The following is a 22,902-nucleotide window of genomic DNA, read 5'->3' as shown; positions in this document are numbered from 1 at the left end:
AAAGACACCATGGTTCCCAGCTTAGAACGGCTCTTTTCACTGTTGGTTTCCCGCATGAAAGAGTCAGAAGTGCTGATCTCAACTAATCGGGCTGCACATCCCTGAATCCTAGGGGTAGGGCAGTTCTGAGCCAATGTGCCACCTAAGGAAAGAAAGCAGAGTTTTCAGCCTGGGAAGCAGGGCCTCAAGTAAGTGTGCCAATAGAGTGCCCTCCTTTATAGCCAGCTGAGAAAATGAGGCAAGGCTGAATCTACCCGCTTACAACGAAATGTTTCTCTTCAGAATAGCAGATGTTTCTACCAAACGCCAGCAGCTCCTCTCCCTCAGAGTGCTGTTTCTGTGTACACTAGGGAAAGACACTATGGTCCCCAGCTTAGAACGGGTCTTTTCCCAGTTGGTTTCCTCCATGAAAGAGTCAGAAAGTCTGATATCAAAAAATCGGCCTGCACATCCCTGAATCCTAGGGGTAGGGCAGTTCTGAGCCAATGTGCCACCTAAGGAGAGAAAGCAGAGTTTTCAGCCTGGGAAGCAGGGCCTCAAGTAAGTCTGCCAACAGTGTGCCCTCCTTTAGAAGCAGCTGAGAAAATGTGGCCAGGCTGATCTACCCCCTTATAACGAAATGTTTCACTTCAGAATAGGAGATTTCGCTACCAAACGCCAGCAGCCCCTTTCCCTCAACGTGCTGTTTCTGTGTAGACTAGGGAAAGACACCATGGTTCCCAGCTTAGAATGGCTCTGTTCACTGTTGGTTTCCCCCATGAAAGAGCCAGAGGTGCTGACCTTAACTAATCGGGCTGCACATCCCTGAATCCTAGGGGTAGGGCAGTTCTGAGCCAATGTGCCACCTAAGGAGAAAAAGCAGAGTTTTCAGCCTGGGAAGCAGGGCCTCAAGTAAGTGTGCCAACAGAGTGCCCTCCTTTATAGCCAGCTGAGAAAAGCAGGCAAGGCTGAATCTACCCGCTTACAACGAAATGTTTCTCTTCAGAATAGCAGATGTTTCTACCAAACACCAGCAGCTCCTCTCCCTCAGAGTGCTGTTTCTGTATACACTAGGGAAAGACACTATGGTCTCCAGCGTAGAACGGGTCTTTACCCAGTTTGTTTCCTCCATGAAAGACTCAGAAAGGCTGATCTCACAAAATCGGCCTGCACATCCCTGAATCCTTGGGGTAGGGGAGTTCTGAGCCAATGTGCCACCTGAGGAATGAAAGCAAAATTTTCAGCTTGGGAAACAGGGCCTCAAGTAAGTCTGCCAACAGTGTGCCCTCCTTTAGAGCCAGCTGAGAAAATGTGGCCAGGCTGATCTACCCGCTTACAACGAAATGTTTCACTTCAGAATAGGAGATTTTGCTACCAAACGCCAGCAGCCCCTTTCCCTCAAAGTGCTGTTTCTGTGTAGACTAGGGAAAGACACCATGGTTCCCAGCTTAGAACGGCTCTTTTCACTGTTGGTTTCCCCAATGAAATTGCCAGAAGTGCTGATCTCAACTAATCGGGCTTCACATCCCTGAATCCTAGAGGTAGGGCAGTTCTGAGCCAATGTGCCACCTAAGGAAAGAAAGCAGAGTTTTCAGCCTGGGAAGCAGGGCCTCAAGTAAGTGTGCCAACAGAGTGCCCTCCTTTATAGCCAGCTGAGAAAATGAGGCAAGGCTGAATCTACCCGCTTACAACGAAATGTTTCTCTTCAGAATAGCAGATGTTTCTACCAAACGCCAGCAGCTCCTCTCCCTCAGAGTGCTGTTTCTGTATACACTAGGGAAAGACACTATGGTCCCCAGCTTAGAACGGGTCTTTACCCAGTTGGTTTCCTCCATGAAAGAGTCAGAAAGGCTGATCTCAAAAAATCGGCCTGCACATCCCTGAATCCTTGGGGTAGGGGAGTTCTGAGCCATTGTGCCACCTAAGGAATGAAAGCAAAATTTTCAGCCTGGGAAGCAGGGCCTCAATGAGTCTGCCAACAGTGTGCCCTCCTTTAGAGCCAGCTGAGAAAATGTGGCCAGGCTGATCTACCCGCGTACAACGAAATGTTTCACTTCAGAATAGGAGATTTTGCTACCAAACGCCAGCAGCCCCTTTCCCTCAAAGTGCTGTTTCTGTGTAGACTAGGGAAAGACACCATGGTTCCCAGCTTAGAACGGCTCTTTTCACTGTTGGTTTCCCGCATGAAAGAGTCAGAAGTGCTGATCTCAACTAATCGGGCTGCACATCCCTGAATCCTAGGGGTACGGCAGTTCTGAGCCAATGTGCCACCTAAGGAAAGAAAGCAGAGTTTTCAGCCTGGGAAGCAGGGCCTCAAGTAAGTGTGCCAATAGAGTGCCCTCCTTTATAGCCAGCTGAGAAAATGAGGCAAGGCTGAATCTACCCGCTTACAACGAAATGTTTCTCTTCAGAATAGCAGATGTTTCTACCAAACGCCAGCAGCTCCTCTCCCTCAGAGTGCTGTTTCTGTGTACACTAGGGAAAGACACTATGGTCCCCAGCTTAGAACGGGTCTTTTCCCAGTTGGTTTCCTCCATGAAAGAGTCAGAAAGGCTGATCTCAAAAAATCGGCCTGCACATCCCTGAATCCTTGGGGTAGGGGAGTTCTGAGCCAATGTGCCACCTAAGGAATGAAAGCAAAATTTTCAGCCTGGGAAGCAGGGCCTCAAGTAAGTATGCCAGCAGTGTGCCCTCCTTTAGAGCCAGCTGAGAAAATGTGGCCAGGCTGATCTACCCGCTTACAACGAAATGTTTCACTTCAGAATAGGAGATTTTGCTACCAAACGCCAGCAGCCCCTTTCCCTCAAAGTGCTGTTTCTGTGGAGACTAGGGAAAGACACCATGGTTCCCAGCTTAGAACGGCTCTTTTCACTGTTGGTTTCCCCCATGAAAGAGCCAGAAGTGCTGATCTCAACTAATCGGGCTGCACATCCCTGAATCCTAGGGGTAGGGCAGTTCTGAGCCAATGTGCCACCTAAGGAAAGAAAGCAGAGTTTTCAACCTGGGAAGCAGGGCCTCAAGTAAGTGTGCCAACAGAGTGCCCTCCTTTAGAGCCAGCTGAGAAACTGAGGCAAGGCTGAATCTACCCGCTTACAACGAAATGTTTCTCTTCAGCATAGCAGATGTTTCTACCAAACGCCAGCAGCTCCTCTCCCTCAGAGTGCTGTTTCTGTATACACTAGGGAAAGACACTATGGTCCCCAGCTTAGAACGGGTCTTTACCCAGTTGGTTTCCTCCATGAAAGAGTCAGAAAGGCTGATCTCAAAAAATCGGCCTGCACATCCCTGAATCCTTGGGGTAGGGAAGTTCTGAGCCAATGTGCCACCTGAGGAATGAAAGCAAAATTTTCAGCCTTGGAAGCAGGGCCTCAAGTAAGTCTGCCAACAGTGTGCCCTCCTTTAGAGCCAGCTGAGAAAATGTGGCCAGGCTGATCTACCCGCTTACAACGAAATGTTTCACTTCAGAATAGGAGATTTTGCTACCAAACGCCAGCAGCCCCTTTCCCTCAAAGTGCTGTTTCTGTGTAGACTAGGGAGAGACACCATGGTTCCCAGCTTAGAACGGCTCTTTTCACTGTTGGTTTCCCCCATGAAAGAGCCAGAAGTGCTGATCTCAACTAATCGGGCTGCACATCCCTGAATCCTAGGGGTAGGGCAGTTCTGAGCCAATGTGCCACCTAAGGAAAGAAAGCAGAGTTTTCAGCCTGGGAAGCAGGGCCTCAAGTAAGTGTGCCAACAGAGTGCCCTCCTTTATAGCCAGCTGAGAAACTGAGGGAAGGCTGAATCTACCCGCTTACAACGAAATGTTTCTCTTCAGAATAGCAGATGTTTCTACCAAACGCCAGCAGCTCCTCTCCCTCAGAGTGCTGTTTCTGTATACACTAGGGAAAGACACTATGGTCCCCAGCTTAGAACGGGTCTTTACCCAGTTGGTTTCCTCAATGAAAGAGTCAGAAAGGCTGATCTCAAAAAATCGGCCTGCACATCCCTGAATCCTTGGGGTAGGGGAGTTCTGAGCCATTGTGCCACCTAAGGAATGAAAGCAAAATTTTCAGCCTGGGAAGCAGGGCCTCAATGTGTCTGCCAACAGTGTGCCCTCCTTTAGAGCCAGCTGAGAAAATGTGGCCAGGCTGATCTACCCGCGTACAACGAAATGTTTCACTTCAGAATAGGAGATTTTGCTACCAAACGCCACCAGCCCCTTTCCCTCAAAGTGCTGTTTCTGTGTAGACTAGGGAAAGACACCATGGTTCCCAGCTTAGAACGGCTCATTTCACTGTTGGTTTCCCCCATGAGAGAGCCAGAAGTGCTGATCTCAACTAATCGGGCTGCACATCCCTGAATCCTAGGGGTAGGGCAGTTCTGAGCCAATGTGCCACCTAAGGAAAGAAAGCAGAGTTTTCAGCCTGGGAAGCAGGGCCTCAAGTAAGTGTGCCAACAGAGTGCCCTCCTTTAGAGCCAGCTGAGAAACTGAGGGAAGGCTGAATCTACCCGCTTACAACGAAATGTTTCTCTTCACAATAGCAGATGTTTCTACCAAACGCCAGCAGCTCCTCTCCCTCAGAGTGCTGTTTCTGTGTACACTAGGGAAATACACTATGGTCCCCAGCTTAGAACGGGTCTTTACCCAGTTGGTTTCCTCCATGAAAGAGTCAGAAAGGCTGATCTCAAAAAATCGGCCTGCACATCCCTGAATCCTTGGGGTAGGGGAGTTCTGAGCCAATGTGCCACCTAAGGAATGAAAGCAAAATTTTCAGCCTGGGAAGCAGGGCCTCAAGTAAGTCTGCCAACAGTGTGCCCTCCTTTAGAGCCAGCTGAGAAAATGTGGCCAGGCTGATCTACCCGCTTACAACGAAATGTTTCACTTCAGAATAGGAGATTTTGCTACCAAACGCCAGCAGCCCCTTTCCCTCAACGTGCTGTTTCTGTGTAGACTAGGGAAAGACACCATGGTTCCCAGCTTAGAACGGCTCTTTTCACTGTTGGTTTCCCCCATGAAAGAGCCAGAGGTGCTGACCTTAACTAATCGGGCTGCACATCCCTGAATCCTAGGGGTAGGGCAGTTCTGAGCCAATGTGCCACCTAAGGAAAGAAAGCAGAGTGTTCAGCCTGGGAAGCAGGGCCTCAAGTAAGTGTGCCAACAGAGTGCCCTCCTTTAGAGCCAGCTGAGAAAATGAGGCAAGGCTGAATCTACCCGCTTACAACGAAATGTTTCTCTTCAGCATAGCAGATGTTTCTACCAAACGCCAGCAGCTCCTCTCCCTCAGAGTGCTGTTTCTGTGTACACTAGGGAAAGACACTATGGTCCCCAGCTTAGAAAGGGTCTTTTCCCAGTTGGTTTCCTCCATGAAAGAGTCAGAAAGGCTGATCTCAAAAAATCGGCCTGCACATCCCTGAATCCTAGGGGTAGGGCAGTTCTGAGCCAATGTGCCACCTAAGGAGAAAAAGCAGAGTTTTCAGCCTGGGAAGCAGGGCCTCAAGTAAGTGTGCCAACAGAGTGCCCTCCTTTATAGCCAGCTGAGAAAAGCAGGCAAGGCTGAATCCACCCGCTTACAACGAAATGTTTGTCTTCAGAATAGCAGATGTTTCTACCAAACGCCAGCAGCTCCTCTCCCTCAGAGTGCTATTTCTGTATACACTCGGGAAAGACACTATGGTCCCCAGCTTAGAACGGGTCTTTACCCAGTTGGTTTCCTCCATGAAAGAGTCAGAAAGGCTGATCTCAAAAAATCGGCCTGCACATCCCTGAATCCTAGGGGTAGGGCAGTTCTGAGCCAATGTGCCACCTAAGGAGAGAAAGCAGAGTTTTCAGCCTGGGAAGCAGGGCCTCAAGTAAGTGTGCCAACAGAATGCCCTCCTTTAGAGCCAGCTGAGAAACTGAGGCAAGCCTGAATCTACCCGCTTACAACGAAATGTTTTTCTTCAGAATAGCAGATGTTTCTACCAAACGCCAGCAGCTCCTCTCCCTCAGAGTGCTGTTTCTGTGTACACTAGGGAAAGACACTATGGTCCCCAGCTTAGAACGGGTCTTTTCCCAGGTGGTTTCCTCCATGAAAGAATCAGAAAGGCTGATCTCAAAAATCGGCCTGCACATCCCTTAATCCTTGGGGTAGGGGAGTTCTGAGCCAATGTGCCACCTAAGGAATGAAAGCAAAATTTTCAGCCTGGGAAGCAGGGCCTCAAGTAAGTCTGCCAACAGTGTGCCCTCCTTTAGAGCCAGCTGAGAAAATGTGGCCAGGCTGATCTACCCGCTTACAACGAAATGTTTCACTTCAGAATAGGAGATTTTGCTACCAAACGCCAGCAGCCCCTTTCCCTCAAAGTGCTGTTTCTGTGTAGACTAGGGAAAGACACCATGGTTCCCAGCTTAGAACGGCTCATTTCACTGTTGGTTTCCCCCATGAAAGAGCCAGAAGTGCTGATCTCAACTAATCGGGCTGCACATCCCTGAATCCTAGGGGTAGGGCAGTTCTGAGCCAATGTGCCACCTAAGGAAAGAAAGCAGAGTTTTCAGCCTGGGAAGCAGGGCCTCAAGTAAGTGTGCCAACAGAGTGCCCTCCTTTAGAGCCAGCTGAGAAACTGAGGCAAGGCTGAATCTACCCGCTTACAACGAAATGTTTCTCTTCAAAATAGCAGATGTTTCTACCAAACGCCAGCAGCTCCTCTCCCTCAGAGTGCTGTTTCTGTGTACACTAGGGAAAGACACTATGGTCCCCAGCTTAGAACGGGTCTTTTCCCAGTTGGTTTCCTCCATGAAAGAGTCAGAAAGGCTGATCTCAAAAAATCGGCCTGCACATCCCTGAATCCTTGGGGTAGGGGAGTTCTGAGCCAATGTGCCACCTAAGGAATGAAAGCAAAATTTTCAGCCTGGGAAGCAGGGCCTCAAGTAAGTCTGCCAACAGTGTGCCCTCCTTTAGAGCCAGCTGAGAAAATGTGGCCAGGCTGATCTACCCGCTTACAACGAAATGTTTCACTTCAGAATAGGAGATTTTGCTACCAAACGCCAGCAGCCCCTTTCCCTCAACGTGCTGTTTCTGTGTAGACTAGGGAAAGACACCATGGTTCCCAGCTTAGAACGGCTCTTTTCACTGTTGGTTTCCCCCATGAAAGAGCCAGAGGTGCTGACCTTAACTAATCGGGCTGCACATCCCTGAATCCTAGGGGTAGGGCAGTTCTGAGCCAATGTGCCACCTAAGGAGAAAAAGCAGAGTTTTCAGCCTGGGAAGCAGGGCCTCAAGTAAGTGTGCCAACAGAGTGCCCTCCTTTATAGCCAGCTGAGAAAAGCAGGCAATGCTGAATCTACCCGCTTACAACGAACTGTTTATCTTCAGAATAGCAGATGTTTCTACCAAACGCCAGCAGCTCCTCTCCCTCAGAGTGCTGTTTCTGTATACACTAGGGAAAGACACTATGGTCCCCAGCTTAGAACGGGTCTTTTCCCAGTTGGTTTCCTCCATGAAAGAGTCAGAAAGGCTGATCTCACAAAATCGGCCTGCACATCCCTGAATCCTTGGGGTAGGGGAGTTCTGAGCCAATGTGCCACCTAAGGAATGAAAGCAAAATTTTCAGCCTGGGAATCAGGGCCTCAAGTAAGTCTGCCAACAGAGTGCCCTGTTTTAGAGCCAGCTGAGAATATGTGGCCAGGCTGAATCTACCCGCTTACAACGAAATGTTTCACTTCAGAATAGGAGATTTTGCTACCAAACGCCAGCAGCCCCTTTCCCTCAAAGTGCTGTTTCTGTGTAGACTAGGGAAAGACACCATGGTTCCCAGGTTAGAAAGGCTCTTTTCACTGTTGGTTTCCCCCATGAAAGAGCCAGAGGTGCTGACCTTAACTAATCGGGCTGCACATCCCTGAATCCTAGGGGTAGGGCAGTTCTGAGCCAATGTGCCACCTAAGGAGAAAAAGCAGAGTTTTCAGCCTGGGAAGCAGGGCCTCAAGTAAGTGTGCCAACAGAGTGCCCTCCTTTATAGCCAGCTGAGAAAATGAGGCAAGGCTGAATCTACCCGCTTACAACGAAATGTTTCTCTTCAGCATAGCAGATGTTTCTACCAAACGCCAGCAGCTCCTCTCCCTCAGAGTGCTGTTTCTGTATACACTAGGGAAAGACACTATGGTCCCCAGCTTAGAACGGGTCTTTACCCAGTTGGTTTCCTCCATGAAAGAGTCAGAAAGGCTGATCTCAAAAAATCGGCCTGCACATCCCTGAATCCTTGGGGTAGGGGAGTTCTGAGCCAATGTGCCACCTGAGGAATGAAAGCAAAATTTTCAGCCTTGGAAGCAGGGCCTCAAGTAAGTCTGCCAACAGTGTGCCCTCCTTTAGAGCCAGCTGAGAAAATGTGGCCAGGCTGATCTACCCGCTTACAACGAAATGTTTCACTTCAGAATAGGAGATTTTGCTACCAAACGCCAGCAGCCCCTTTCCCTCAAAGTGCTGTTTCTGTGTAGACTAGGGAGAGACACCATGGTTCCCAGCTTAGAACGGCTCTTTTCACTGTTGGTTTCCCCCATGAAAGAGCCAGAAGTGCTGATCTCAACTAATCGGGCTGCACATCCCTGAATCCTAGGGGTAGGGCAGTTCTGAGCCAATGTGCCACCTAAGGAAAGAAAGCAGAGTTTTCAGCCTGGGAAGCAGGGCCTCAAGTAAGTGTGCCAATAGAGTGCCCTCCTTTATAGCCAGCTGAGAAAATGAGGCAAGGCTGAATCTACCCGCTTACAACGAAATGTTTCTCTTCAGAATAGCAGATGTTTCTACCAAACGCCAGCAGCTCCTCTCCCTCAGAGTGCTGTTTCTGTGTACACTAGGGAAAGACACTATGGTCCCCAGCTTAGAACGGGTCTTTTCCCAGTTGGTTTCCTCCATGAAAGAGTCAGAAAGGCTGATCTCAAAAAATCGGCCTGCACATCCCTGAATCCTTGGGGTAGGGGAGTTCTGAGCCAATGTGCCACCTAAGGAATGAAAGCAAAATTTTCAGCCTGGGAAGCAGGGCCTCAAGTAAGTATGCCAGCAGTGTGCCCTCCTTTAGAGCCAGCTGAGAAAATGTGGCCAGGCTGATCTACCCGCTTACAACGAAATGTTTCACTTCAGAATAGGAGATTTTGCTACCAAACGCCAGCAGCCCCTTTCCCTCAACGTGCTGTTTCTGTGTAGACTAGGGAAAGACACCATGGTTCCCAGCTTAGAACGGCTCTTTTCACTGTTGGTTTCCCCCATGAAAGAGCCAGAGGTGCTGACCTTAACTAATCGGGCTGCACATCCCTGAATCCTAGGGGTAGGGCAGTTCTGAGCCAATGTGCCACCTAAGGAGAAAAAGCAGAGTTTTCAGCCTGGGAAGCAGGGCCTCAAGTAAGTGTGCCAACAGAGTGCCCTCCTTTAGAGCCAGCTGAGAAACTGAGGCAAGGCTGAATCTACCCGCTTACAACGAAATGTTTCTCTTCAGAATAGCAGATGTTTCTATCAAACGCCAGCACCTCCTCTCCCTCAGAGTGCTGTTTCTGTGTACACTAGGGAAAGACACTATGGTCCCCAGCTTAGAACGGGTCTTTTCCCAGTTGGTTTCCTCCATGAAAGAGTCAGAAAGGCTGATCTCAAAAAATCGGCCTGCACATCCCTGCATCCTAGGGGTAGGGCAGTTCTGAGCCAATGTGCCACCTAAGGAGAGAAAGCAGAGTTTTCAGCCTGGGAAGCAGGGCCTCAAGTAAGTCTGCCAACAGTGTGCCCTCCTTTAGAAGCAGCTGAGAAAATGTGGCCAGGCTGATCTACCCGCTTACAACGAAATGTTTCACTTCAGAATAGGAGATTTTGCTACCAAACGCCAGCAGCCCCTTTCCCTCAACGTGCTGTTTCTGTGTAGACTAGGGAAAGACACCATGGTTCCCAGCTTAGAACGGCTCTTTTCACTGTTGGTTTCCCCCATGAAAGAGCCAGAGGTGCTGACCTTAACTAATCGGGCTGCACATCCCTGAATCCTAGGGGTAGGGCAGTTCTGAGCCAATGTGCCACCTAAGGAGAAAAAGCAGAGTTTTCAGCCTGGGAAGCAGGGCCTCAAGTAAGTGTGCCAACAGAGTGCCCTCCTTTATAGCCAGCTGAGAAAAGCAGGCAATGCTGAATCTACCCGCTTACAACGAACTGTTTATCTTCAGAATAGCAGATGTTTCTACCAAACGCCAGCAGCTCCTCTCCCTCAGAGTGCTGTTTCTGTATACACTAGGGAAAGACACTATGGTCCCCAGCTTAGAACGGGTCTTTTCCCAGTTGGTTTCCTCCATGAAAGAGTCAGAAAGGCTGATCTCACAAAATCGGCCTGCACATCCCTGAATCCTTGGGGTAGGGGAGTTCTGAGCCAATGTGCCACCTAAGGAATGAAAGCAAAATTTTCAGCCTGGGAATCAGGGCCTCAAGTAAGTCTGCCAACAGAGTGCCCTGTTTTAGAGCCAGCTGAGAATATGTGGCCAGGCTGAATCTACCCGCTTACAACGAAATGTTTCACTTCAGAATAGGAGATTTTGCTACCAAACGCCAGCAGCCCCTTTCCCTCAAAGTGCTGTTTCTGTGTAGACTAGGGAAAGACACCATGGTTCCCAGGTTAGAAAGGCTCTTTTCACTGTTGGTTTCCCCCATGAAAGAGCCAGAGGTGCTGACCTTAACTAATCGGGCTGCACATCCCTGAATCCTAGGGGTAGGGCAGTTCTGAGCCAATGTGCCACCTAAGGAGGAAAAGCAGAGTTTTCAGCCTGGGAAGCAGGGCCTCAAGTAAGTGTGCCAACAGAGTGCCCTCCTTTATAGCCAGCTGAGAAAATGAGGCAAGGCTGAATCTACCCGCTTACAACGAAATGTTTCTCTTCAGCATAGCAGATGTTTCTACCAAACGCCAGCAGCTCCTCTCCCTCAGAGTGCTGTTTCTGTATACACTAGGGAAAGACACTATGGTCCCCAGCTTAGAACGGGTCTTTACCCAGTTGGTTTCCTCCATGAAAGAGTCAGAAAGGCTGATCTCAAAAAATCGGCCTGCACATCCCTGAATCCTTGGGGTAGGGGAGTTCTGAGCCAATGTGCCACCTGAGGAATGAAAGCAAAATTTTCAGCCTTGGAAGCAGGGCCTCAAGTAAGTCTGCCAACAGTGTGCCCTCCTTTAGAGCCAGCTGAGAAAATGTGGCCAGGCTGATCTACCCGCTTACAACGAAATGTTTCACTTCAGAATAGGAGATTTTGCTACCAAACGCCAGCAGCCCCTTTCCCTCAAAGTGCTGTTTCTGTGTAGACTAGGGAGAGACACCATGGTTCCCAGCTTAGAACGGCTCTTTTCACTGTTGGTTTCCCCCATGAAAGAGCCAGAAGTGCTGATCTCAACTAATCGGGCTGCACATCCCTGAATCCTAGGGGTAGGGCAGTTCTGAGCCAATGTGCCACCTAAGGAAAGAAAGCAGAGTTTTCAGCCTGGGAAGCAGGGCCTCAAGTAAGTGTGCCAATAGAGTGCCCTCCTTTAGAGCCAGCTGAGAAACTGAGGCAAGGCTGAATCTACCCGCTTACAACGAAATGTTTCTCTTCAAAATAGCAGATGTTTCTACCAAACGCCAGCAGCTCCTCTCCCTCAGAGTGCTGTTTCTGTGTACACTAGGGAAAGACACTATGGTCCCCAGCTTAGAACGGGTCTTTTCCCAGTTGGTTTCCTCCATGAAAGAGTCAGAAAGGCTGATCTCACAAAATCGGCCTGCACATCCCTGAATCCTTGGGGTAGGGGAGTTCTGAGCCAATGTGCCACCTAAGGAATGAAAGCAAAATTTTCAGCCTGGGAATCAGGGCCTCAAGTAAGTCTGCCAACAGAGTGCCCTGTTTTAGAGCCAGCTGAGAATATGTGGCCAGGCTGAATCTACCCGCTTACAACGAAATGTTTCACTTCAGAATAGGAGATTTTGCTACCAAACGCCAGCAGCCCCTTTCCCTCAAAGTGCTGTTTCTGTGTAGACTAGGGAAAGACACCATGGTTCCCAGCTTAGAACGGCTCTTTTCACTGTTGGTTTCCCCCATGAAAGAGCCAGAAGTGCTGATCTCAACTAATCGGGCTGCACATCCCTGAATCCTAGGGGTAGGGCAGTTCTGAGCCAATGTGCCACCTAAGGAAAGAAAGCAGAGTTTTCAGCCTGGGAAGCAGGGCCTCAAGTAAGTGTGCCAACAGAGTGCCCTCCTTTATAGCCAGCTGAGAAACTGAGGGAAGGCTGAATCTACCCGCTTACAACGAAATGTTTCTCTTCAGCATAGCAGATGTTTCTACCAAACGCCAGCAGCTCCTCTCCCTCAGAGTGCTGTTTCTGTGTACACTAGGGAAATACACTATGGTCCCCAGCTTAGAACGGGTCTTTACCCAGTTGGTTTCCTCCATGAAAGAGTCAGAAAGGCTGATCTCAAAAAATCGGCCTGCACATCCCTGAATCCTAGGGGTAGGGCAGTTCTGAGCCAATGTGCCACCTAAGGAGAGAAAGCAGAGTTTTCAGCCTGGGAAGCAGGGCCTCAAGTAAGTCTGCCAACAGTGTGCCCTCCTTTAGAAGCAGCTGAGAAAATGTGGCCAGGCTGATCTACCCGCTTACAACGAAATGTTTCACTTCAGAATAGGAGATTTTGCTACCAAACGCCAGCAGCCCCTTTCCCTCAACGTGCTGTTTCTGTGTAGACTAGGGAAAGACACCATGGTTCCCAGCTTAGAACGGCTCTTTTCACTGTTGGTTTCCCCCATGAAAGAGCCAGAGGTGCTGACCTTAACTAATCGGGCTGCACATCCCTGAATCCTAGGGGTAGGGCAGTTCTGAGCCAATGTGCCACCTAAGGAGAAAAAGCAGAGTTTTCAGCCTGGGAAGCAGGGCCTCAAGTAAGTGTGCCAACAGAGTGCCCTCCTTTATAGCCAGCTGAGAAAATGAGGCAAGGCTGAATCTACCCGCTTACAACGAAATGTTTCTCTTCAGCATAGCAGATGTTTCTACCAAACGCCAGCAGCTCCTCTCCCTCAGAGTGCTGTTTCTGTATACACTAGGGAAAGACACTATGGTCCCCAGCTTAGAACGGGTCTTTACCCAGTTGGTTTCCTCCATGAAAGAGTCAGAAAGGCTGATCTCAAAAAATCGGCCTGCACATCCCTGAATCCTTGGGGTAGGGGAGTTCTGAGCCAATGTGCCACCTGAGGAATGAAAGCAAAATTTTCAGCCTTGGAAGCAGGGCCTCAAGTAAGTCTGCCAACAGTGTGCCCTCCTTTAGAGCCAGCTGAGAAAATGTGGCCAGGCTGATCTACCCGCTTACAACGAAATGTTTCACTTCAGAATAGGAGATTTTGCTACCAAACGCCAGCAGCCCCTTTCCCTCAAAGTGCTGTTTCTGTGTAGACTAGGGAGAGACACCATGGTTCCCAGCTTAGAACGGCTCTTTTCACTGTTGGTTTCCCCCATGAAAGAGCCAGAAGTGCTGATCTCAACTAATCGGGCTGCACATCCCTGAATCCTAGGGGTAGGGCAGTTCTGAGCCAATGTGCCACCTAAGGAAAGAAAGCAGAGTTTTCAGCCTGGGAAGCAGGGCCTCAAGTAAGTGTGCCAACAGAGTGCCCTCCTTTATAGCCAGCTGAGAAACTGAGGGAAGGCTGAATCTACCCGCTTACAACGAAATGTTTCTCTTCACAATAGCAGATGTTTCTACCAAACGCCAGCAGCTCCTCTCCCTCAGAGTGCTGTTTCTGTGTACACTAGGGAAATACACTATGGTCCCAGGCTTAGAACGGGTCTTTACCCAGTTGGTTTCCTCCATGAAAGAGTCAGAAAGGCTGATATCAAAAAATCGGCCTGCACATCCCTGAATCCTACGGGTAGGGCAGTTCTGAGCCAATGTGCCACCTAAGGAGAGAAAGCAGAGTTTTCAGCCTGGGAAGCAGGGCCTCAGGTAAGTGTGCCAACAGAGTGCCCTCCTTTAGAGCCAGCTGAGAAACTGAGGCAAGGCTGAATCTACCCGCTTACAACGAAATGTTTCTCTTCAGAATAGCAGATGTTTCTACCAAACGCCAGCAGCTCCTCTCCCTCAGAGTGCTGTTTCTGTGTACACTAGGGAAAGACACTATGGTCCCCAGCTTAGAACGGGTCTTTTCCCAGGTGGTTTCCTCCATGAAAGAGTCAGAAAGGCTGATCTCAAAAAATCGGCCTGCACATCCCTGAATCCTTGGGGTAGGGGAGTTCTGAGCCAATGTGCCACCTAAGGAATGAAAGCAAAATTTTCAGCCTGGGAAGCAGGGCCTCAATGAGTCTGCCAACAGTGTGCCCTCCTTTAGAGCCAGCTGAGAAAATGTGGCCAGGCTGATCTACCCGCGTACAACGAAATGTTTCACTTCAGAATAGGAGATTTTGCTACCAAACGCCAGCAGCCCCTTTCCCTCAAAGTGCTGTTTCTGTGTAGACTAGGGAGAGACACCATGGTTCCCAGCTTAGAACGGCTCTTTTCACTGTTGGTTTCCCCCATGAAAGAGCCAGAAGTGCTGATCTCAACTAATCGGGCTGCACATCCCTGAATCCTAGGGGTAGGGCAGTTCTGAGCCAATGTGCCACCTAAGGAGAAAAAGCAGAGTTTTCAGCCTGGGAAGCAGGGCCTCAAGTAAGTGTGCCAACAGAGTGCCCTCCTTTATAGCCAGCTGAGAAAAGCAGGCAATGCTGAATCTACCCGCTTACAACGAACTGTTTCTCTTCAGAATAGCAGATGTTTCTACCAAACGCCAGCAGCTCCTCTCCCTCAGAGTGCTGTTTCTGTATACACTAGGGAAAGACACTATGGTCCCCAGCTTAGAACGGGTCTTTACCCAGTTGGTTTCCTCCATGAAAGAGTCAGAAAGGCTGATCTCAAAAAATCGGCCTGCACATCCCTGAATCCTTGGGGTAGGGGAGTTCTGAGCCAATGTGCCACCTAAGGAATGAAAGCAAAATTTTCAGCCTGGGAAGCAGGGCCTCAAGTAAGTCTGCCAACAGTGTGCCCTCCTTTAGAGCCAGCTGAGAAAATGTGGCCAGGCTGATCTACCCGCTTACAACGAAATGTTTCACTTCAGAATAGGAGATTTTGCTACGAAACGCCAGCAGCCCCTTTCCCTCAACGTGCTGTTTCTGTGTAGACTAGGGAAAGACACCATGGTTCCCAGCTTAGAACGGCTCTTTTCACTGTTGGTTTCCCCCATGAAAGAGCCAGAGGTGCTGACCTTAACTAATCGGGCTGCACATCCCTGAATCCTAGGGGTAGGGCAGTTCTGAGCCAATGTGCCACCTAAGGAGAAAAAGCAGAGTTTTCAGCCTGGGAAGCAGGGCCTCAAGTAAGTGTGCCAACAGAGTGCCCTCCTTTATAGCCAGCTGAGAAAATGAGGCAAGGCTGAATCTACCCGCTTACAACGAAATGTTTCTCTTCAGAATAGCAGATGTTTCTACCAAACACCAGCAGCTCCTCTCCCTCAGAGTGCTGTTTCTGTATACACTAGGGAAAGACACTATGGTCCCCAGCGTAGAACGGGTCTTTACCCAGTTTGTTTCCTCCATGAAAGAGTCAGAAAGGCTGATCTCAAAAAATCGGCCTGCACATCCCTGAATCCTTGGGGTAGGGGAGTTCTGAGCCAATGTGCCACCTGAGGAATGAAAGCAAAATTTTCAGCCTTGGAAGCAGGGCCTCAAGTAAGTCTGCCAACAGTGTGCCCTCCTTTAGAGCCAGCTGAGAAAATGTGGCCAGGCTGATCTACCCGCTTACAACGAAATGTTTCACTTCAGAATAGGAGATTTTGCTACCAAACGCCAGCAGCCCCTTTCCCTCAAAGTGCTGTTTCTGTGTAGACTAGGGAAAGACACCATGGTTCCCAGGTTAGAAAGGCTCTTTTCACTGTTGGTTTCCCCCATGAAAGAGCCAGAGGTGCTGACCTTAACTAATCGGGCTGCACATCCCTGAATCCTAGGGGTAGGGCAGTTCTGAGCCAATGTGCCACCTAAGGAGAAAAAGCAGAGTTTTCAGCCTGGGAAGCAGGGCCTCAAGTAAGTGTGCCAACAGAGTGCCCTCCTTTATAGCCAGCTGAGAAAATGAGGCAAGGCTGAATCTACCCGCTTACAACGAAATGTTTCTCTTCAGCATAGCAGATGTTTCTACCAAACGCCAGCAGCTCCTCTCCCTCAGAGTGCTGTTTCTGTATACACTAGGGAAAGACACTATGGTCCCCAGCTTAGAACGGGTCTTTACCCAGTTGGTTTCCTCCATGAAAGAGTCAGAAAGGCTGATCTCAAAAAATCGGCCTGCACATCCCTGAATCCTTGGGGTAGGGGAGTTCTGAGCCAATGTGCCACCTAAGGAATGAAAGCAAAATTTTCAGCCTTGGAAGCAGGGCCTCAAGTAAGTCTGCCAACAGTGTGCCCTCCTTTAGAGCCAGCTGAGAAAATGTGGCCAGGCTGATCTACCCGCTTACAACGAAATGTTTCACTTCAGAATAGGAGATTTTGCTACCAAACGCCAGCAGCCCCTTTCCCTCAAAGTGCTGTTTCTGTGTAGACTAGGGAGAGACACCATGGTTCCCAGCTTAGAACGGCTCTTTTCACTGTTGGTTTCCCCCATGAAAGAGCCAGAAGTGCTGATCTCAACTAATCGGGCTGCACATCCCTGAATCCTAGGGGTAGGGCAGTTCTGAGCCAATGTGCCACCTAAGGAAAGAAAGCAGAGTTTTCAGCCTGGGAAGCAGGGCCTCAAGTAAGTGTGCCAACAGAGTGCCCTCCTTTATAGCCAGCTGAGAAACTGAGGGAAGGCTGAATCTACCCGCTTACAACGAAATGTTTCTCTTCACAATAGCAGATGTTTCTACCAAACGCCAGCAGCTCCTCTCCCTCAGAGTGCTGTTTCTGTGTACACTAGGGAAATACACTATGGTCCCCAGCTTAGAACGGGTCTTTACCCAGTTGGTTTCCTCCATGAAAGAGTCAGAAAGGCTGATCTCAAAAAATCGGCCTGCACATCCCTGAATCCTAGGGGTAGGGCAGTTCTGAGCCAATGTGCCACCTAAGGAGAGAAAGCAGAGTTTTCAGCCTGGGAAGCAGGGCCTCAAGTAAGTCTGCCAACAGTGTGCCCTCCTTTAGAAGCAGCTGAGAAAATGTGGCCAGGCTGATCTACCCGCTTACAACGAAATGTTTCACTTCAGAATAGGAGATTTTGCTACCAAACGCCAGCAGCCCCTTTCCCTCAACGTGCTGTTTCTGTGTAGACTAGGGAAAGACACCATGGTTCCCAGCTTAGAACGGCTCTTTTCACTGTTGGTTTCCCCCATGAAAGAGCCAGAGGTGCTGACCTTAACTAATCGGGCTGCACATCCCTGAATCCTAGGGGTAGGGCAGTTCTGAGCCAATGTGCCACCTAAGGAGAAAAAGCAGAGTTTTCAGCCTCGGAAGCAGGGCCTCAAGTAAGTGTGCCAACAGAGTGCCCTCCTTTATAGCCAGCTGAGAAAAGCAGGCAAGGCTGAATCTACCCGCTTACAACGAAATGTTTCTCTTCAGCATAGCAGATGTTTCTACCAAACGCCAGCAGCTCCTCTCCCTCAGAGTGCTGTTTCTGTATACACTAGGGAAAGACACTATGGTCCCCAGCTTAGAACGGGTCTTTACCCAGTTGGTTTCCTCCATGAAAGAGTCAGAAAGGCTGATCTCAAAAAATCGGCCTGCACATCCCTGAATCCTTGGGGTAGGGGAGTTCTGAGCCAATGTGCCACCTGAGGAATGAAAGCAAAATTTTCAGCCTTGGAAGCAGGGCCTCAAGTAAGTCTGCCAACAGTGTGCCCTCCTTTAGAGCCAGCTGAGAAAATGTGGCCAGGCTGATCTACCCGCTTACAACGAAATGTTTCACTTCAGAATAGGAGATTTTGCTACCAAACGCCAGCAGCCCCTTTCCCTCAAAGTGCTGTTTCTGTGTAGACTAGGGAGAGACACCATGGTTCCCAGCTTAGAACGGCTCTTTTCACTGTTGGTTTCCCCCATGAAAGAGCCAGAAGTGCTGATCTCAACTAATCGGGCTGCACATCCCTGAATCCTAGGGGTAGGGCAGTTCTGAGCCAATGTGCCACCTAAGGAAAGAAAGCAGAGTTTTCAGCCTGGGAAGCAGGGCCTCAAGTAAGTGTGCCAACAGAGTGCCCTCCTTTATAGCCAGCTGAGAAACTGAGGGAAGGCTGAATCTACCCGCTTACAACGAAATGTTTCTCTTCACAATAGCAGATGTTTCTACCAAACGCCAGCAGCTCCTCTCCCTCAGAGTGCTGTTTCTGTGTACACTAGGGAAATACACTATGGTCCCCAGCTTAGAACGGGTCTTTTCCCAGTTGGTTTCCTCCATGAAAGAGTCAGAAAGGCTGATCTCAAAAAATCGGCCTGCACATCCCTGCATCCTAGGGGTAGGGCAGTTCTGAGCCAATGTGCCACCTAAGGAGAGAAAGCAGAGTTTTCAGCCTGGGAAGCAGGGCCTCAAGTAAGTCTGCCAACAGTGTGCCCTCCTTTAGAAGCAGCTGAGAAAATGTGGCCAGGCTGATCTACCCGCTTACAACGAAATGTTTCACTTCAGAATAGGAGATTTTGCTACCAAACGCCAGCAGCCCCTTTCCCTCAACGTGCTGTTTCTGTGTAGACTAGGGAAAGACACCATGGTTCCCAGCTTAGAACGGCTCTTTTCACTGTTGGTTTCCCCCATGAAAGAGCCAGAGGTGCTGACCTTAACTAATCGGGCTGCACATCCCTGAATCCTAGGGGTAGGGCAGTTCTGAGCCAATGTGCCACCTAAGGAGAAAAAGCAGAGTTTTCAGCCTGGGAAGCAGGGCCTCAAGTAAGTGTGCCAACAGAGTGCCCTCCTTTATAGCCAGCTGAGAAAAGCAGGCAATGCTGAATCTACCCGCTTACAACGAACTGTTTCTCTTCAGAATAGCAGATGTTTCTACCAAACGCCAGCAGCTCCTCTCCCTCAGAGTGCTGTTTCTGTATACACTAGGGAAAGACACTATGGTCCCCAGCTTAGAACGGGTCTTTTCCCAGTTGGTTTCCTCCATGAAAGAGTCAGAAAGGCTGATCTCAAAAAATCGGCCTGCACATCCCTGAATCCTTGGGGTAGGGGAGTTCTGAGCCAATGTGCCACCTAAGGAATGAAAGCAAAATTTTCAGCCTGGGAAGCAGGGCCTCAAGTAAGTCTGCCAACAGTGTGCCCTCCTTTAGAGCCAGCTGAGAAAATGTGGCCAGGCTGAATCTACCCGCTTACAACGAAATGTTTCACTTCAGAATAGGAGATTTTGCTACCAAACGCCAGCAACCCCTTTCCCTCAACGTGCTGTTTCTGTGTAGACTAGGGAAAGACACCATGGTTCCCAGCTTAGAACGGCTCTTTTCACTGTTGGTTTCCCCCATGAAAGAGCCAGAGGTGCTGACCTTAACTAATCGGGCTGCACATCCCTGAATCCTAGGGGTAGGGCAGTTCTGAGCCAATGTGCCACCTAAGGAGAAAAAGCAGAGTTTTCAGCCTGGGAAGCAGGGCCTCAAGTAAGTGTGCCAACAGAGTGCCCTTCTTTATAGCCAGCTGAGAAACTGAGGCAAGGCTGAATCTACCCGCTTACAACGAAATGTTTCTCTTCAGAATAGCAGATGTTTCTACCAAACACCAGCAGCTCCTCTCCCTCAGAGTGCTGTTTCTGTATACACTAGGGAAAGACACTATGGTCCCCAGCGTAGAACGGGTCTTTACCCAGTTTGTTTCCTCCATGAAAGAGTCAGAAAGGCTGATCTCAAAAAATCGGCCTGCACATCCCTGAATCCTTGGGGTAGGGGAGTTCTGAGCCAATGTGCCACCTGAGGAATGAAAGCAAAATTTTCAGCCTTGGAAGCAGGGCCTCAAGTAAGTCTGCCAACAGTGTGCCCTCCTTTAGAGCCAGCTGAGAAAATGTGGCCAGGCTGATCTACCCGCTTACAACGAAATGTTTCACTTCAGAATAGGAGATTTTGCTACCAAACGCCAGCAGCCCCTTTCCCTCAAAGTGCTGTTTCTGTGTAGACTAGGGAGAGACACCATGGTTCCCAGCTTAGAACGGCTCTTTTCACTGTTGGTTTCCCCCATGAAAGAGCCAGAAGTGCTGATCTCAACTAATCGGGCTGCACATCCCTGAATCCTAGGGGTAGGGCAGTTCTGATCCAATTAGCCACCTAAGGAAAGAAAGCAGAGTTTTCAGCCTGGGAAGCAGGGCCTCAAGTAAGTGTGCCAACAGAGTGCCCTCCTTTAGAGCCAGCTGAGAAACTGAGGGAAGGCTGAATCTACCCGCTTACAACGAAATGTTTCTCTTCACAATAGCAGATGTTTCTACCAAACGCCAGCAGCTCCTCTCCCTCAGAGTGCTGTTTCTGTGTACACTAGGGAAATACACTATGGTCCCCAGCTTAGAACGGGTCTTTACCCAGTTGGTTTCCTCCATGAAAGAGTCAGAAAGGCTGATATCAAAAAATTGGCCTGCACATCCCTGAATCCTAGGGGTAGGGCAGTTCTGAGCCAATGTGCCACCTAAGGAGAGAAGGCAGAGTTTTCAGCCTGGGAAGCAGGGCCTCAAGTAAGTGTGCCAACAGAATGCGCTCCTTTAGAGCCAGCTGAGAAACTGAGGCAAGGCTGAATCTACCCGCTTACAACGAAATGTTTCACTTCAGAATAGCAGATGTTTCTACCAAACGCCAGCAGCTCCTCTCCCTCAGAGTGCTGTTTCTGTGTACACTAGGGAAAGACACTATGGTCCCCAGCTTAGAACGGGTCTTTTCCCAGGTGGTTTCCTCCATGAAAGAGTCAGAAAGGCTGATATCAAAAAATTGGCCTGCACATCCCTGAATCCTAGGGGTAGGGCAGTTCTGAGCCAATGTGCCACCTAAGGAGAAAAAGCAGAGTTTTCAGCCTGGGAAGCAGGGCCTCAAGTAAGTGTGCCAACAGAGTGCCCTCCTTTATAGCCAGCTGAGAAACTGAGGCAAGGCTGAATCTACCCGCTTACAACGAAATGTTTCTCTTCAGAATAGCAGATGTTTCTACCAAACACCAGCAGCTCCTCTCCCTCAGAGTGCTGTTTCTGTATACACTAGGGAAAGACACTATGGTCCCCAGCGTAGAACGGGTCTTTACCCAGTTTGTTTCCTCCATGAAAGAGTCAGAAAGGCTGATCTCAAAAAATCGGCCTGCACATCCCTGAATCCTTGGGGTAGGGGAGTTCTGAGCCAATGTGCCACCTGAGGAATGAAAGCAAAATTTTCAGCCTTGGAAGCAGGGCCTCAAGTAAGTCTGCCAACAGTGTGCCCTCCTTTAGAGCCAGCTGAGAAAATGTGGCCAGGCTGATCTACCCGCTTACAACGAAATGTTTCACTTCAGAATAGGAGATTTTGCTACCAAACGCCAGCAGCCCCTTTCCCTCAAAGTGCTGTTTCTGTGTAGACTAGGGAAAGACACCATGGTTCCCAGGTTAGAAAGGCTCTTTTCACTGTTGGTTTCCCCCATGAAAGAGCCAGAGGTGCTGACCTTAACTAATCGGGCTGCACATCCCTGAATCCTAGGGGTAGGGCAGTTCTGAGCCAATGTGCCACCTAAGGAGAAAAAGCAGAGTTTTCAGCCTGGGAAGCAGGGCCTCAAGTAAGTGTGCCAACAGAGTGCCCTCCTTTATAGCCAGCTGAGAAAATGAGGCAAGGCTGAATCTACCCGCTTACAACGAAATGTTTCTCTTCAGCATAGCAGATGTTTCTACCAAACGCCAGCAGCTCCTCTCCCTCAGAGTGCTGTTTCTGTATACACTAGGGAAAGACACTATGGTCCCCAGCTTAGAACGGGTCTTTACCCAGTTGGTTTCCTCCATGAAAGAGTCAGAAAGGCTGATCTCAAAAAATCGGCCTGCACATCCCTGAATCCTTGGGGTAGGGGAGTTCTGAGCCAATGTGCCACCTGAGGAATGAAAGCAAAATTTTCAGCCTTGGAAGCAGGGCCTCAAGTAAGTCTGCCAACAGTGTGCCCTCCTTTAGAGCCAGCTGAGAAAATGTGGCCAGGCTGATCTACCCGCTTACAACGAAATGTTTCACTTCAGAATAGGAGATTTTGCTACCAAACGCCAGCAGCCCCTTTCCCTCAAAGTGCTGTTTCTGTGTAGACTAGGGAGAGACACCATGGTTCCCAGCTTAGAACGGCTCTTTTCACTGTTGGTTTCCCCCATGAAAGAGCCAGAAGTGCTGATCTCAACTAATCGGGCTGCACATCCCTGAATCCTAGGGGTAGGGCAGTTCTGAGCCAATGTGCCACCTAAGGAAAGAAAGCAGAGTTTTCAGCCTGGGAAGCAGGGCCTCAAGTAAGTGTGCCAACAGAGTGCCCTCCTTTATAGCCAGCTGAGAAACTGAGGGAAGGCTGAATCTACCCGCTTACAACGAAATGTTTCTCTTCACAATAGCAGATGTTTCTACCAAACGCCAGCAGCTCCTCTCCCTCAGAGTGCTGTTTCTGTGTACACTAGGGAAATACACTATGGTCCCCAGCTTAGAACGGGTCTTTACCCAGTTGGTTTCCTCCATGAAAGAGTCAGAAAGGCTGATATCAAAAAATCGGCCTGCACATCCCTGAATCCTACGGGTAGGGCAGTTCTGAGCCAATGTGCCACCTAAGGAGAGAAAGCAGAGTTTTCAGCCTGGGAAGCAGGGCCTCAAGTAAGTGTGCCAACAGAGTGCCCTCCTTTAGAGCCAGCTGAGAAACTGAGGCAAGGCTGAATCTACCCGCTTACAACGAAATGTTTCTCTTCAGAATAGCAGATGTTTCTACCAAACGCCAGCAGCTCCTCTCCCTCAGAGTGCTGTTTCTGTGTACACTAGGGAAAGACACTATGGTCCCCAGCTTAGAACGGGTCTTTTCCCAGGTGGTTTCC

General features: G+C 49.5%; 1 long non-coding RNA gene across 2 annotated transcripts in view; it reads left to right on the top strand.

Moving 5' to 3' along the window:
* LOC309649908 overlaps positions 1–19,615 on the top strand; it is a 98,324-nt gene extending 78,709 nt beyond the window's left edge. For both annotated transcript variants that reach the window (XR_014257357.1, XR_014257358.1), the window contains exon 3: positions 19,541–19,615. This is a non-coding gene — a long non-coding RNA (uncharacterized lncRNA). The remainder of the gene's footprint in view (positions 1–19,540) is intronic.
* Positions 19,616–22,902: the final 3,287 nt, after the last annotated feature.

This window comes from Balaenoptera physalus (genome assembly GCF_965194825.1).
Source record: "Balaenoptera physalus genome assembly, chromosome: 20".
Classification (NCBI taxonomy): domain Eukaryota; kingdom Metazoa; phylum Chordata; class Mammalia; order Artiodactyla; family Balaenopteridae; genus Balaenoptera; species Balaenoptera physalus.
The sequence above is the reverse complement of the archived record's forward strand: the minus strand, read 5'-3'. Positions and strand labels throughout refer to the sequence as shown.